The sequence below is a fragment of the Sceloporus occidentalis genome, unplaced genomic scaffold (assembly GCF_023333645.1).
Source record: "Sceloporus occidentalis isolate IW3139 unplaced genomic scaffold, rSceOcc1.0.p SCAF_5, whole genome shotgun sequence".
In the NCBI taxonomy this organism is placed as follows: domain Eukaryota; kingdom Metazoa; phylum Chordata; class Lepidosauria; order Squamata; family Phrynosomatidae; genus Sceloporus; species Sceloporus occidentalis.
In genome coordinates, this window is record NW_028316985.1 from 71,928,567 (window position 1) to 71,945,582 (window position 17,016).

Below are 17,016 nucleotides of genomic sequence, written 5' to 3' on the forward strand. Positions count from 1 at the left end.
TTTCTCTAACCCATCTGTTTTCAGTACAGGGGATGAGAAACATGCCATCCATGTCAGCAAGAGTTAGTTTGAAATTTTTTTCACTTGGAAAGCAAGTTTAACTCTAAAGGGCAATGGTGTAGTCAGTTCTTGTCTGTAACAGGTGAGAATACTTTTCCAATTGGATCTTTTTCCTGAATTAATTCCAATGTGTTGGTTTATTTGCTGAGCTTAGAAAACCTACTTTGGGGCACAGGGGACTAGAGATTCAGGTATTCCTCAGCCTGCAGAGCAACTGACCATTTTGAGTGGCAGATTCCGGGAGACCATACCCTCCAACTGTCCCAGTTTGACAGGGACAGTCCCAATTAATCCTCTATTGTACTACTTTCTCAACTACTTTTAAAATGTCCCAGTTTCTCTCTCTTGCTCCCACTTTCCCTCTTTGTCATCATCTTACTTCAATTGCTGCAAACTAAATTCAAAGTGCAGAAGTAGGTTGCTGTCAATTAACCCAGCAGGGAGGAGAGCAGGGGGTAGAATCTTGTCCTTTTCTGTAGGAAGAGGCAAAAGCAAATAGCTGGAGCCTCTACTAGCATGCATGTTTTTCCTCATTAATACCTTTTGCCATCTGGACCACACTCTGATGTTCCTTGGCCCAATGTGTTCCTGTTTTCATCTGTGAATGGGCATAGGAGTCACAGGGCCTAAAAGAAACTTTTCCAAACTTTACCTTTATTGATACCTTTATTGGATGGACCAAAATTGCACAAAATACATGATACAAGATTTCAACACTTCGAAAGCTTGCACCATATATTTTGTGCATTTTGGTTGGCCCCATAAAACTATCATTGTTTTGTGGATTTGGGATGTTATTGTACTTTGCTATATGGCCAACATGGCTACCCTGAATATGTCTTCTTCAAATTATGTTCCTTTGGCTTTGAACAATCTGTCTCTTGATTCTGATTGATATTCTAAATGATTAGACTTGTTGATTTTTTAGTGAGGAAGAAGAAGAATATCCTTCCAGGGCTTACAGAAGTATTTGGTGAAGTTGTAGAGATCTGCCACTGCATTCAACAGTTGCTAGTGTTTCCTTAAAGCTGGTAAAATGAATGGTTGTAGATAAGTTGTCAAAAGCTGTAGCAGGGCATCATCAATATTCCATTTACAGGAAGGGCCTAACATGTTTTGGGATCATAGAATTATAGAATCATAATCAAGATACATAGTACTCAAGCTGGTTGAGTTACATTGGCACCCAAGACAGAAAATACCAGAAGAGTACATTTGATGTCTATTTGCTTTCTTTTCAAACCATCAGTATTAGCTTGAACTGCTCATCTCACTCTTATACTACACATTTATATCGTTATTACTCCATTATGGCTGCCTCTAGTTGAATCCTGGGATTTGTAGTTAGGGGGACTTAGAATTCTCAGCCAAAGAACTCTTAGGCCTCACTAAACTCTAAATCCCAGAGTTCTACAGGAGGCATTTATAGCAGTTAAAGTGGAATAACAGTGCCATAACAGTGTAGTGTGATATTAGAGACAGGCCACCTCTATAGCTTATACAGATGTATTAGCAATGTACAGAAGCAGCCATGCTGTCTCTTACAAAATATTTTTTTTCACCCCCTGACTTTTTCCAATGCATTCATTTTACAGGCATCTTTTCATCATCAAATAATATTAGTGCATCAACGATATTTATCTGTGAGCCAATATGTTAGTCTTCCTAGAAGTATTTTGCCCGCAACTAAAGTCCAGAAAGTTTTTTTTTAAGTATTTTTTTAAAAAAATTCTAATTCCTTCCAAAACCTGAAAAAGTAATTCACGAATTACACTTTATAGCAACTTATTAAATAATGTAATGTTTGCATGTTACTTTTTATTGCTTTAAAAAACGTAGGTTTGATAAGAAAATGAAAAACAAAATCTCCACACAAAATGCCCAAATATGTCTTTTAAAAACACCCTTTAAAGGTAATATTAAAGTAAATAGAAACTGTTTCTTAGTACATACTTCACAATCACACAGTTCCTACTTGTTATATTATTATTGCTGAAATGTCATATCATAGTCTATTACAAATTGTTAGATTTATACTAATGGTATTATTTGTAACTACTTTCAAGTTCTGCAAGCAGCAATGATCAGCTCTATGCTACATCTTCAGTGGTGAGGGCTTGGGAGAATTGTCTTCCAAAATATTTGAGCAGTGGCAGTTTCCATGCCATTGCAACAGTAAATCCATTCTGGATTTGAGTTCAAACTTTTGAAGAGCTATCCAAGAGGCTGGACCTATTAGCGTATAGGATTCAGCCCTTTGAACAGCTCCTTAAAGGTCCAGATGAAAATCCTAGAGCAGATTAATATCCCACTGAAACAAAAGTTACCAATTGCTGATCTGATTGTTCCTCACAACTAGCAGAAATCATCACAGACCTAGAGCAACTACTAAAGATCAAGAAAGAAAGTGCAAAGGCAGGCTTATTGCTGAACATAAAGAAAACATAAAGAAAACAAAGGCCCGTTACAGATGGGCTAAAAAGTATGCGTGGAGCGCGTACTAGGGTTAAGAGGGGGTGGTGCTTCCGCACCGCCCTAACCCTAGCGCATGCTCTACGCGCACAAAATGGTGGCGGCCGTTCCACACGGCCGCTGCCATCAATATGTGACGACCGCGCCGCCTCCAAACGAGGCGGCGCAGTTGTGACGTATTGGGGTCGCGGCAGAGTGCCTAGGGCACCCTTTCCATGACCCCAGTGGACCAAACGGCCCCTTTCTTCTTCTCCCCACCGCCGCGGGGTGTCCTTGGGGCTTGAAGCCCCAAGGACACTCCTTTCCAGGCTGCGGGGAAGGGGCCTTTTGCTGCTTCCCCGCAGCCCGAAAAGCGGCGGATCGGGGCTTCAGCAGCTGCCGCTCTGGCTGCTGAGGCCCCGATCCGGCGGGGAAAGGTGCACCTACAGGCCGCCCCTAAGGGGCGGTCTGTAACGCACCAAAAATAACTACCACAGAGCATTTACACAAATTCAACCTAGATCAGGGCTGCACAATATATAGCCCACGGACCACAGGTGTCCCCCAGAAGGGTTTTTGGAGGCCTGGGGGCATATAGCCAGGAGGAGGTGGATGTCCTGTGAGTTAAGGGGCCTGTTGGTTTTACTGGGGGGGGGGGGGCAGGGTTGGAGCGACCACCATTGCCACTGCATTTGGTGGGGCAGCCTAGCAAGCTGGAGGCCTGGGCCCTGGTGGCTTCACTTGGGTGCGTATGTGTGTGTATTGGGGAGCCCACCACTTTTCCTGCCGCTGCCACTTTTGGTGGGCAGCATAGCGAGACCTGGCCCCCGTGGCTTCACTGGGGTGTGTGGGGGGTGGGAAGCCCGCTGCCTTTCTCACTGCTGCTAATTTTGTCAGGGTGGCCTAGCCAGGTCCTGGGGCCTTCTCTTGGCTGGTCAGTTGGGAGCGAGATGGAGGAAGAGGCCGGCGGCGGAAGACAGAGAAAATCATCTTTTTCAGCAGAGCCATCTGTCCTGCCATCTCCTGAGTACTTAGGAACAGGCTGACAGCTACAGATTTGACTACCTTTCCTGTAATTATGCCAGCTAATAGGATCTTGGCATTATATTTCTGTTCAGGCCTCAGAACATGCAGGAAGAGTTTCAAGAAGTGGAAAGAGAAAAGGACACACCTTAGATATTCCATATACAAGAGCCATGCGTGACCTGATATTACATGTAAACTGTCCGTCAACCTTTAAACTATTTCTTGCAAATCTTGATCATCTGAAGATTGCCTCCAGATGCCAGGCTGCTGAGCTAGCTTGCCACAGTTTGCCAGTCTATGCTGTTCATATGAACAATTCTCCCCTCCCACTCTCTCATTGCAATCATATATTGCCGAATCACTTTTGCTTCAGTCATCAAACTTTGGCTCAGCCTGCCAGTTAATCCAAATTTTAATTACATTGCAAACACGTGCCCTTGCTGACCCAGGTGCCTGTTCCTCTTTGCCAGCCGTAGCAGCTGCCATAATTTTCTTGTTTACTGATGGATGCCCCATGTTCTTCATCCCTGAGAAGAAAATGTACTGCAGTGAGTGACTACAAAACAGTGGAAATTTTTTTAAAGTTAATTAATCAGATTAATTAACCATTTCAACCAATGTAACCATTTGCTTGCACTGCAATAGTTCCCCATGTCCTCAGTGACTGCAAGATTAATAAAAATTAATTGTTTAACTTGGTTGGCATTGGATGGTCGGCATTGGATGGTCAAGGACAAAGACACAACATTGCACAATACATCTGTAACTATCCTTTAACTCATCACAAAATCTTAATGGGATGCTGTATTTTTTAACATACAGATATTTTTGAAGTTTATGTTTGCTTAGGTATACAGTATATAAAGAACCATATCACAAGCACAGACTGAAAGCTCCTTGCTCATCATGTGATAATGTGAGCTATGTGTTGTTCAGGGTGTTTAAATGCCTTTGTTTCGTGGCAGAACTATTTATACTTTTACTGCATTTTTATCCCATTTTAACTATTTTTAAAAACCTTTCAAGGCAGCTAAGAGTATCATTAAAAACAAATTAAGCAAGGTGACCAATTAAAATTATTATCAAACTATTTAAATAATGCAACTGTTAAAATCACTAATCCCTAAATGTCAAAACAGTTTTGAAGGCCAGTTTTAAAAGGTGGCTCTTCACATCTGCAAATCAAGTTTGAGCTGGGAATCAGGCAGCTGGCACTGTGGCTCAGTATGGTTCCCAGTTCAGCTCCCAAGCCTCCTATATTTCCCCATCACTCTCTCCAAATTTTGTTCATAAAATAGAGAATTGTGCCCCCATTAGCCTCCTGGAGGAGTGTTTCTCCATTTTAAGGCTCCCATGCAGCCATTTACATGTATTTGTGGCCTCTATTTTATTTTATTGTTATTGTTTAATGCATTGCCGTGTTACATTTGTTTTTTAATTCATGTTTATTGTTATTGCCTAGTATTATCCCCTCTGTTGTAAGCCACCCAGATTCCCAGTGATTGGGCAGCATATAAATAAATCCTATTATTATTATTATTATTATTATTATTGATATTTTTCAAATATGGAAGTGACCACTTACAGTTTTGGAAAAATAGGTGGACATCATATGAGGCTTATAGAGGAAAGTAGGAAATAGGATTGGGGTGGCACCTTGACTTTTTGGAGCTGCACACGTCTGAGATGAAAACTATGGCCACTTCTCACAGTGTGATTTCCTTACAAAGAGCTGTAATTAAGCTGCTTTCCAGAATTCTCTCAGCTGTGAATCAGAACGTCAGTCATTCACCAGATGTTCTCTGAATATTTAAACATGTGCCAGATATTTGCTGAATATTTTATACCAATTGCACAGGTGATGATCGTTCAGTTCATTATTTCACTTGGCTATTGAACAATACCTAAGTTGACCCTTTTAAACATTATTCTCCTCATATGATTTGAATTGTGTGAGGGGGAAAATAGAGAAATGTTTGCTAGCACCTGCCCCTCTGTTGCATTCCCAGAAGACACATGTTGGAGGGCAAACATTTGTAGTAGCTAGTCTGATAAACCTATATAGCCCCTTGCAAAATTTGGAACTCTTGTGCTTGTGCCTTCGTGTCAGATTGTATATTTTTGCAGGCATACAGCATGTTTTCTTAGTGGTGGCCCAGTCAACATTTGCTTGGCCCCTTCAAGTCCAGGCATTCAAGAAGACCTTGAAAAGTGATACTCCTTAAATGAATTGATGGTTGTGTGAGCTATGCCATTTTCCATATATGTCTATTAATCGTGACTTGTGCTGACTAACTTACATGTTCTGCCTGATATTCTGTTTCACTTTGAGTATGTTGCTTGATGAGGGCTTGACCCAATCAATGTTTGCAAATGCTGCTTTACTAGATCTGATTTCTCTCTTTATTTCAGATCCAGCATTCTATTTTCATAGTGGCCAACTAGATGGGAAGACCATCACAGGATTATGAGAGCAATAGCTCCTTTCTGCTAGTAGCCCCCCAGTAACTGTTATTCAGAACAAAATTTGGTATTTGCTGGAGGCTTCTGGGAGCTTTGGTCCAAACAAGTAACTTTCCCAAGCTCTGATTCAGAGGCCCATTTTATCTAATACTTCAGCCAGTATTGAGGTTTCATAATGAGAGCTAGCATGGTGCAGTGGTTTGAATGTTGGAATATGACTCTGGAGACCAGCCATGAATACCCACTAGGTGACAAGTCACATTTTCAGCCTTAGAGAAAGGTAAAGGCAAACCCCCTCTGAACCAATCTTGCCAAGGAAACCCCATGTTAGGTTTGCTGTAGGCAGGATACAGACTGCCCAAAAAGGGCTGTCTGCCGCCGCCCTGGTTTGCTGTGCAAGGGAGCTGCAGCAGACAAACCGCGCGGCTCCCTCGCACAGCAAAAAGAACCCGCAAAAACCGGGTTCTTTCTGTGGCACCGTTATGACACCGCAAGGCACCAATAGCGCGCTTGCAGCATCACAAAGTTGCCAGGACGTGCGGACGCTATGTGTATGTCACGTCAAAATGGCGGTGCTCATATGTACAGGACGCCGCCATTTTGATGCCCTCATCATGTGCGAGAGGCGAGTCGCGTGTCGCATTTGGAAGCGCCACCTCTCGCACATCATGACGGCGCCCTGTAGGGCCCATCTATCCAGCACCATAATTAAGAAATGACTTGAAGGCACACTTGAATAACAAAACCATTGGTAGCCTTGTCCTCCATGACTCCATTTAAAAGTCACTGCTATGTGGTTTAACTATGTGGAAGTATGAAAGACTTCTCTTTATCCAAAAGCAGCTGGTGGCTTCCATGTCAGTGGAGTGATGAATCCACACCATGAGCCTTTTCACACTGTCCAGTTCTGGAGCTATGGTTCAGTTTTAACTGCCATGGCAACATCCTATGGAATACTAGGATTTGCATTTTAGAGGTGGGCATTTAAAAGACAGAGTGCTCTAGTACCATACCAAACTACAAGCCAAGGATTCCATAGGATGCTGTCATGGCAGTTAAAGCATAATCACAGTGCAAGCCACTCTCTCTCAGCCTCAGAGGATGGCAATAGCAATCACCCTCTGAAAAACTTGCCAAGAAAATATAATATTTATTTTTTATATTTATTTGTATCCCGCTCTTTTCCAAGGACTGAAGAAAACCCTGTGATATGTTTGCCTTAGGGATGCCATAGGTCAGAAACAATTTGAAGCCACACTGCAACAACAACAGTGCTACAGTTTTGTAGTATGGAAAGTGACTCATGTTTTAGATTGAACTTTAAAGAAACTATCCAGGGTAGCAAACTTATTTTGGCAATAGGCCTCATCACTTTGGATATCTCTTTTAAAGATCAAAACCCCGAGCAGATTCATTTCTTTGTTTGTAAAGAAGTTACCAGCTGTCACTGCAATTACCTATCATGAATTATCACTTTTAAGATTCAGTGGATAACTCTATGGGTTGGATCCTATTAATTAGTTCCAACTAATTTATCCATTGGACCCATTGTTGACTGTGAATCAACAAGTAGGTAAATCCCATTCATTGTATGGTCCAGTCTAGATAGGTCCTGTCTAGTTGGGACTTGGGCTTGTATTCCAATATCCAAGAGAATAGTTTTTTGTGGGTTTTTCAGGCTATGTGGCCATGTTCTCAAAGAGTTTCTTCCTGACGTTTTGCCAGCATTCGCCATAGATGCTGGCAAAACGTCAGGAAGAAACTCTTCGAGAACATGGCCACATAGCCCGAAAAACCCGCAAAATCTATGGATGCTGGCCATGAAAGCCTTCGACTTTACATTCCGAGAGAACCTGACTTGCCCCAATGTGTATACAGTCGGCCCTTCTTATACACGGATTTTTTATACACGGATTTAAGCATACACGGTTTGAAAATGTTCCAAAAAAGTATAAATTTACCTTGATGTTCCATTTTTTATTAGGGATACCATTTTGCTATGTCATTATACTTAATGGGACTTGAGCATACACGGATTTTGTTATACACGGGGGATCTTGGAACCAAACCCCAGCGTATAACAAGGATCCACTGTACTTGTAGCCAGGTGAACAAAATATATGAAAATAAAGAGACCTTTGACTTCAAAATAATTTTAAGAACTCATCAGACTTATTATCCGGGTACCAGAAATTGCCAACAGGTAATGAAAATATCTGCACTGGAGCACCTAACAATCCTCCTGCCCCATGAGATTTTAGGCTTGCTTCTAAAGTTAGATTCCTATTAGGCTGGCGGTATGAAAATTCTAATAGGCTGTCTGTAACAATTTAAGCTATTGTGCAAACAAGTAGGCAGGGAAAGGGGAACATCTTGCTTATGCATATCAGAGAGTGTGGTTTCGATCATGCTGCACTCTTCTTCCCCGTAGAGCTGTTTTTACTTGCTGTCACAATGAATGCACTCACCAATATATTGTATAACAGGTCTCTCTGAATAATTTTGATATAGCACCATTCATTTGGAGTGTCAAAATGAGAAGGAAAATGAATGTGTTCCTATTTTTTGTCTCAGTTCTTGAAACCCAGAGAGGATTATTAGATAATTTGTGATCATGGGGAATAAAAACTAGGACTTGAAGGGGAGAATTGTACAAAAGTTGGCAAATAAAGATTTCATAGATCAGTTCTGACATGTCGATCAAACTGGAGCCATGTTGTGTCCTGGGAATAAAGTTAAATTATACCTGTGCAGACAAATGTTTCCAGTCTCCATATGTTCACTTTTTTCCAATTTTTGTGTATTCACTAAAAGATATGAACTCATCCTACACATCTTGGATGACTCTATAGGTAGAGTGAAACAACTGCCTCAGGCAGCAGATACTGGGAAGGGGGCAGCTTCCTGGCTGTATATCATGAACTCTCTACCTGTTGTCTTCTGCTGGAGGACCAGGCATACCAGACACTCTGTCCTGGGTCTCTTAAACTGGTCTTTTACCTCTGTTTTGCAGGAAATGTTTTGTCCATGCTGAAGTTTCAACTGCCAGGCCCATCAACTTCTTACACAAATAGAGGTGGGTGACAGCTTATCCTTCATTTCAAGCAGTACAACTTGGATGTATAGCTATAGACACAACGAGGAACCCTGACTTTTGCAGCACAAGGTTTTTGCTGTCAATGTGCACCCAGAAAGCCTGGATTTCTTTATGTTGTGGCAATAAAGCTATCAATCTCTGCTTGGGCAATGCATTAGCAAGCCAACAGAGATACAGGTTTTTAGGTGGCTCATTTTCCATAACAAGTAATGAATATAGGTTTCTGGGTAATTTCCTGTTCATCCTCTTTCCACTTATACATATGGTCTGTACGCCTACTGGTTTCATTGCTGCTTTCTGCTGGTGGTTTTATTTTGTGTTGTTGTATTACTGCTGATGTTTTTGTTTGTATTTCTCCTGTTTCTAATGTGCCTGTGCATTACCCAAAGTTATTGGCCAGTCTAATAGTAGTAGGTAAACAAAGGAATACAGCTTCACTGCCAACTGCAAGCATCTGTGTTCTGGAAAACTGAAACCTGTCAGATCTAATTTGGAATTTTATTAGCATCCCTAATTACAGTTCTCCCCGAGAATCACACCTATTTTTAAAGTTTTCTGTTATTGTATGACAGGTCTTGACTTCCAGTTGTTCTGCTTTGGACATGTTTATGTTGCCCCAGTTAAGCAAGTAACAGTCAAATCATTAATCTGCATCAGCCATTGGTCTTTGCTAGTTAAGCTAGCATATAGCATCTCTCTCTTTCTCTTTCTCTCTCACACACAAACTGTTTCACTAAAAATCAGAAAAAAATATTCTGCAATATATACCAGATATAAAACATTACTAAATTAATTCACACAATAGAATTTGTAAAAGAAACATCCAAGCAACAACTAAGAGTCAAGGCACTGCATTGGACATTATTTTGATAGTATTCACCCCAAATTTTGCAGTCTCATTGGAGTAAGACATCACCTGTATACAATTTTTAGAGACATTTTTCTGTGTTAGGGTTTTGTTTTTTTTACTGAAAAATTCATTGATTACATTGGGGACAACTTGAATTGTCTGAAATGGAAATATTTAAGTCATGTTCTCACAACACTTTTAGCCCTTTAGTTGAATAATTACTCTGGGAAATTAGCTGTCAATAAATTAAGCATACTAGACTTTTGGAATTTTCATGGTATTGAAATGTAGTATTCTCAAATGGAATTCAATCTCATGTCCAGCAATGGGTGCTAACAGAACAAAATATGGCTGGGTCAACACTTTTGTCTTGATAGTATATGTTCTCTCATCTATACACATTGTCCATGGTGGATAAAAGTACCAGAATATCACCATAATTGTGAGAAACAACAATAATAAGCAGGAGGAAGACCTAAACCTGAAAAAATATTCCCAAGCGGACCAATGAAGATTGTGTATATTCTTTGACTAGAAAATACTGTGTGCAGTCGGTTAGGGAGGTCCAGTCAGGGCTTGCATGGTCAGAGAGCCAGAACTTTGAGATTAGGATAGATGATGCCTTACTCTGTCAGGTTTTCCTATTACCACTGCAATATTCTAAGTAGTGGTTTGTGTTTCTCTGAGTGTGTGCACATATGCACTGATTTTCTCCAGTAGCAATATATTGTTGTGAGCAGCCCTTGCATATCCTCCAGTTGTTCCAGTTTGGCAGGAACATCCCAATCAGTCCTATGACATCCCATATCTTCAGATGCTTTTAAAATGTCCTAGTTTCTCTCTCCTTTTTTTTCACCTCCTCCCTTTGGTCCCCAGTTTATTTCCATTATTGAAAACTGGATTCAAAGTGCAAAAATAGTTTGTACTCAGTTTACACAGCCGAGGAAGAGGAAAGGAAGACCCTTGCTCTTGCCAGTTGGTTCATGCAAAAGCAAACTGCTGCTGTCTGTACAAGTTTATCTGTTTTTCCTCATTAATACCTTTTGCTATCTTGATCACACATGTGTCCCAGCTTCCATCTGTGAAATGTTGGAGTGGATCCAAAGTATCCTGATATGACTTGATCATGAGTGGACAATTAAAGCTGTTATTGGTGGTGGTGGGGATATGCTCCAGGTGAAGAAGGGGGCAAAACACTTCTAGAACTGGTGTGCTGATAAGAATGAAAATAGCTGCCCATAGATCTAGCCTCTTCTTGGAACAAAGCTGCCATTATATATGCTTGCACTTCAGAATTTATAGAACATACTGTTTCTCAATGCATCTAGTTGAAAACGTATTTTCTTCATTTGTTAGCACAGTTATCAGGGGAAGTGTTTCTAATCTAGCTTTCATCTAACATGCTTATTTTTTAGGTGCTGGAATTTTAATTTGCTCCATTATTATTCTTGTGGATATAATTCAGTCATGAAAATTCATAGCCTCCTATGATTCTGTAATAATCCAACCTAAATAAGTCTTTACTTCCTCAGCAGAATTAGAACTAGGCCAGGATTTTTGCTCATTCTTTCTTTCTTTTTCTACAAGCAATCATAGAAACTAGAGCCTACTTTTGTTTCCAAAATATTAGGTGGAACTTTCTCAAGGGAAGAGCTGTTAGACAGTGGAATATACTGCTTCAGAGTATGATGCTCAAAGGCTTTAGCACAAAGTCTAGATCTGCTGGGAGTACTCTGATTGTGTGTTGCTGCATGGAAGGGAAGTTGCACTGGGTGGCCCTTGTGGTCTCTTCCAGCTCTATGATTCTGTGATTCAGAACTGCCCAAACCTCTCTTTAATTTGTACATACAATGTAATACAGACTGGAATGGCCAACACATGCTGTCAAAGTGAGGGGATATTCTTGCAATTTGTGTGCATGGTAGGAAATTTGCTTGGGTTGGCATTAGGGTTTCCACAGCCTAGATTCCCACTCCCAGTCTCAGGACTTCCTTCTGTCGCTCATATTCTTTCCTCTCCTCCTCCCTCTTCCACTTAAAACTTCACACTAAACATCTTCATCTTCTCTTCTTTCCCCTTCTAGGACCTTATCATATGAGAGAATAAACTGAAATTAAAGCAAGATATTATCTTATGTGTACTTATGGTACAATGCCATGTCTATTCAGTTGCTGCTTTGCATTTCCTTTATTTCTGTAGTGTACCCTTTGATTGACCAAGAAAATCCATCAATAGGCTCCTTATATTGCTCTATTTCAATAGTCGCACTGGTGCGTAGGCCCCTTCCATGACAGCAGTGATTGACAGTAGTCATGTGGCATGACGGCAGGATTCTCCTCTTCTTCCCACTCCCCCTCGCTATTCCTAGCAGTTTTTACTCCATGCTTATCTTTTTTTTTAAATATGTGATTGCATAATTACAGCAAAAAATAAAATGAAATACCCAAAGGAACTGAGTAAAAACAACCTTAGCAAAGGCATGCATGTGCTGAAAGACATGGAAGGCAAAGTTACAGAGCCAGTGCAGAAGGGACCATGACTTATCAAAGCAACATAGTAATGTAATTAAGGAGAAGTGTGATACCGAGTTTTCAAACTGGCATGTTCCCATTTGCTTCACTAACACAATAGTTGTAAGAATAAAAAGGCCTGGAGTGATAAGGTCCCCAGTTGCACTCATTTTTTCCCTCCTTCTCCAGTCAAATTTCTTTATTCTCTTTCCCCTTTTCCCTTCCTCGCTTCTCCTGGCTACATTTCCCCTCATTCCCTCTCACTCCCCACCAGGTTTCTGAAGCTTTGCTTTCATCAAAACAGAAGTACATTCAAGGATAGATTGGTGCACAAGTGCACGTAATGAAAAACCTAACAAAAACTTAACTTTTACAGTCCACATGTACTGATGAATTTAGCTCATCCTGATATGAGCTGATTCGAACAGCCTTTAACTACAAACAGCTACTCCTAAGCCACAGTGGGCTTTCTAGCATTGCAGTAACTTAAAATTTGAGCTTAGCATTCAATAAATACAGTTCAGTAATCCAAGGAACAGGGACTGGCACAGTTACCAAGGAAATGCAAACATAGCAAATAGAAGAGTTCTGGGTGCAGACAATTTTCAAAGTTTCACTCTCCACAATGTTAGAAATTTGGGAGCTAAAAGAAAATTTCATTTGGTGGGCAGAATTCTTATTTGAGGAAGGCAACACTTCCTTCATTGTGCCTCCTCCCAACACCACACCTCTGGCAGAAGCAACAGGTATAAACATATTGGCAACATCATCCTAAAACTAAGGGTGCAATCCTATGCTTTCTTGAACAGAAACATAACATTTTCCATTTCCATTTCCATTTGTACTTTTTGGGGTAACATAGTATCATGATGTAAACAAAGATTTACACACACACACACACACACACACACACACATTAATATAATATATAATATGATCCAAAAATATCAAACAGCCTTTTAACATATAATCACTTCCAGGTGAGGTGTGTTATTGGGGAATGTGCTGTGTTTGATTATGTTTTTAACTTTTGTATTTTTAACATATTTTATATTGTTTTAATGAGATGATTTTAAAATGTTTTAAAATTTTTATTGTTAAGTTTTAAATTAACTGGATCTGTGAGCCACTTGGATCCCACTCCTGGAGAAAGGCAGTATATAAAATATACAAACAAGCAAACATCTGGAGGGCAATCTGTGGCCCTCCAGGTACTTGTTTGTTTGTTTGTTTGTTTGTTTGTTTTATATACTACCTTTCTCCAGGAGTTTAGGAATTTAGGAATTCCAGGGGTTTAGGAATTTATCACACCATTTCTATTCTCACAGCAATTGTGTTAATGAAGGGAAGTGCATACATACCATTTTGGAAGCATCCCCTACCACACGTCCCTCTATTAGCATGACCACTTGGACACTCTTCTACCCTGATCCTGAACTCCACCTCCCTCCCCTATGTCCTACCCAGCATGCCTTGCATTTGCAATCCTGGAGTTACGCGAATGCACTTTAACAAATAATAATAATAATAATAATAATAATAATAATTTAAAACAACAACAACAAATGCTGTTCTGGAATAGCAAAGGGGGGCAGGGGGAGAGGAAGAGACACTGATACCACATGACTGCACAATCCCACATTTCTGCCATGAAAGTAAGTTCCCAAATCTGAGGACTAGTGCTGTACCAGCACTGTTGGGATCTTATTGATGGATTATTCCATCAGTGGAAATGTGTGGGCTAACAAGACTTCATGGACTAGGCAGCAAAGAGAGGGAGATGGCATCATGCACTAGGTATAGCTAAAGTCACGATTATCACACTTTCATGGTGGTTTAAAAGCTGTGTGTAATAAAGTCCTTAAAAAGGTCAGTGTAAGGATTATTTTTAGTGTGTGTTTGTCCACTGACAATTTTAGATTGTGCCAACCATGATCAGCCAAAGATTGTTCACTGGATCCTGTGGAATTTTCATGACAAGCTGATCTACAATGGCATTCCTTTCTCATTCATTTAGCCCCAAAAGGCTATTATACAAGCTGTAACTCAGCAGCAAGTAGCAAAAGAACACAAAGCTGAACTTTCTTTGGGTGTCCTTTATCCTGCTGCTAATAGATAATGGTAATGTAACAATCTTCTAAGACAAAATACTGAATAATTTGCTATGGATTTCAATAGAACATGAAAATGCCTGGGTGATTCTAGGAACTGTAATCCAAAAAATACAAACATTTCCCAAGCTTTGAATTTTAAAAGTGGCACACATAACCATTCTAGATGTTTCTCCAGCATAGCCTACTCAAACCTGGCATCACATAAAAGACAAAACAATAAATCCAACAAACAGTCTGAGAGATTGCTTTCAGCTTTTATGCATTAGCAGAAGGATCCTGAAACCTGTTTTTCCCAAGCACTTGCCTGTAGTTTTAGGAACAGGTGTGCATCAAATGGAAATGTAAAAGTTTAAACACCCATATGGTGCAATGTCCATGCACCAAATATGGTTTGAATTTTTAATTAAAGCTGGTGCATAGGTGTTTAGTCCTTTTTAGGAGGAACAGCTGTATACATAGCCTCTGCCAGGACCTTCTTACTCATAAAATGCTGTAGTAAAGAAGCTGGACTTTATACCTTGTTTATATAACAATAGCTCAATTTCTATCTCTCCCTCCTTCCCCATATGAACCTATAGAGATTAACTAAGGATTAATCAAAATGGAAATGACAGCCAAGAAATTCTATAAGACTTGGAAAGACAGCTATGAAGGAAGTAGACAAGATTCTCAAGTGTAAAGAGATATTAAATATCAAAGTCAGAAACATGCATGCCATTTTTTTCTAATTTCTGTATATGATTGAGAAAGCTGGACAGTGAAAAAAGTTCACATGAAGATCAATTCATTTGAAGTGAGGTGCTGAAGAACAGTTATGAGAATACCACAGACTGCCAAAAAAGATAAATAAATGGGTACATCTTGAACTAGAGTTCAAGATGACAAAATTAAGGCTATCTTACTGTGGAAATAACACAAAACAATGAAAATGTGATACTACCTGGTAAAGTGAAATGTAATAGGAAAAGAAAAAGAGTGCATCACAAGTGGATTGATTTGATCAAGCCCTGAGCGTGGCGGACTTGAACAGATATCTTGACGAACAGGATTTCTGGAGGTCTTTCACTTATATGATCATCATAAGTCAAAGCTGAGTTGACAGCAAAGAAAGGACTATTTGACACACCACATGAACCTTAAACACCTTTTATGACACAGAAGGTGCCTCTATTCTGGGAAGAGCAGTCAAAACATTTTTCATTACACAGCAAAACAGTGATCCTCTCTTGACAATACTTGATATTGTGGTTAAACTACATCCAAGCATGGAAAATGCAACAGACTTTCTGGCACATCCGTGTCGTAGTAAGAACAAAGGGCAGCTACTGATATGGGAGCTGAGGCTAAGCTCCAGTATCTACTCTCAGCAGCTGCTGCTCCTTTGATGTGTTTTCTCATAAGACTGAGCTTTGTTGTTAACTTCCATCAACTTAACTTTGACTTATGGCAACTCTATGAATGACAGACCTTCAAGTCACCCTATCATCAACAGCCCTGCTCAGATCTTGCAGACTCAGGGGCATGGCTTCCTTGCTTGAGTCCATTCACCCATCTGTAATGCAGTCTTCCTCTTTGCCTACTGCCCTCCACCTTACCAACCATTATTATATTTCTAGTGAGTTATGCCTTCTCATTATATTGCCAAAACACAACAGTCTCAGTTTAGTCATCTTGGCTTCAAGGGATAGTTCAGAGTTGATTTGCTCTAAGACATATTTATTTGTCTTTTAGCAGTCCATGGTATCTGTAGAACCCTTCACCAGCACCACATTTCAAATGAGTTGATTTTCTTCCCGTCAGTATTCTTCACTGTTCAGTTTTCACAGTTATACATGGAAATTGGCAATATATGACATAGACAATCTTAACTTAACTATGGCCCGTTACAGACGGGCCTAAGAGGCGTCGTGATTACGCGCGGGGGGCGGCACTTCCGGATGCGCCTTGCCCCTGCGCATAACCGATATGTCAAGATAGCGGCGCCCTATACAGATGGGCGCCGCCATCTTGACGTAGCGGACGCGCTGCGTCCGCACGTCCCAACCCAGAAGAGACGTCGCGAGTGCGCGCTTTGGCACTTGCGACGTCTCTTCCGGGTTCCTGGAAGGAGCGCGATTTGCGTGCTCCTTTTTTGCTCCGTGAGGGAGTCGCGCAGTTTGGCTGCTGCGGCTCTCTCACGGAGCAAACAGCAGCGGCCCAAGACCGCCCCTTTTGGGCGGTCTGTAATATATTAATCTTTATACTTCAGGATCCTGTCTAGCAGCTTCATAACTTCCCTTCCAAATCCTAGTCTTCTGATTTCTTGACTGCATTCTCCATTCTTATTAATGACTGTGCCAAGATAGGGAAAATATTTAACTATTTCAGTGTCCTCATCAACTACTTTAAAGTTATGGAAAACATCTGTGCTCATTATTTTTGTTTTCTTAACTTCGAGTCTCTATA